This window comes from Sinocyclocheilus rhinocerous, unplaced genomic scaffold (genome assembly GCF_001515625.1).
Source record: "Sinocyclocheilus rhinocerous isolate Xijiao unplaced genomic scaffold, SAMN03320098_v1.1 scaffold2887, whole genome shotgun sequence".
Lineage (NCBI taxonomy): Eukaryota > Metazoa > Chordata > Actinopteri > Cypriniformes > Cyprinidae > Sinocyclocheilus > Sinocyclocheilus rhinocerous.
The window spans coordinates 96,076-96,981 of NW_015652397.1; the positions used below are offsets into that span (position 1 = coordinate 96,076).

General features: G+C 27.5%; 1 protein-coding gene across 1 annotated transcript in view; it reads right to left on the minus strand.

Moving 5' to 3' along the window:
- afg2a (AFG2 AAA ATPase homolog A) overlaps positions 1–906 on the minus strand; it is a 58,989-nt gene that overhangs the window by 36,495 nt on the left and 21,588 nt on the right. The window lies entirely within an intron of this gene.

The window sequence follows — 906 nt, forward strand, 5'->3', positions numbered from 1 at the left end:
TCTTTATTTTTAAAATGTGTATAGGTAGTATTTATAAAGTTTTAGCTTTTAGTTTTGGGTCTGTTTTTAGTTGTTTTAATACTACAATTGATTGCTTCTGTTGTCCTAATTTGTAAGTCGCTTTGGATAAAAGCGTCTGATAAATGACTAAATAAAAAAAATGACTAAAAACAACAACAACGTCAGAAAAATCTAACTCTTTCTTATTACATACAGACATATAATACATACACCTTCACGAAACTGCATTATTTAAAGATTAAGATCAAAAACACACTTACTTCCCTATATAAAGGAGCAAAAATGTCCATAATTTGTATGTAACGTTAATTATAATGACACAACACTAAAAGAAAAAAATATATATATATTTTAAAATATTTATGATTTTTTTTTCCAACGGAGGCTCCTCAAATTTTATTATTATCAACATTTATTATAAGTAAAAATTATTATAAAATAATTAATTATTATGATTTATCTAATAATTTATTATTCATTTTTAATCATTTAATAATATTATTAATCATTTTTAATTATTTAATAACTATAGAATAATTTAAAATGATTATAAAATAAAAGTTAATTATGACTATACACAAAAGAAAAAGAAAATACTTTATGAATCTTTTTTTTTTTTCAGCTGAGGCTCCTCAAATGTCCTCAAAAGAAGGTTTACCCAAACTTAAGGGACAGTTTTGACACCAAACTATAAACTGCAGCAAAATAAACACACACACACACACACTCACGGCAGCTGAGGAGAGTTCAGGAGTGTGTTTGACACTGACTGTTTCTACATTTGGTTGTGTGAGATTCAAATGACGCCGTGTCTGTGTGTGTGTGTCTCTGTGTGTGTGTGTGTGTGTGTGTGTGTGTGTGTATGTGTGTGTGTGTGTGTGTGTG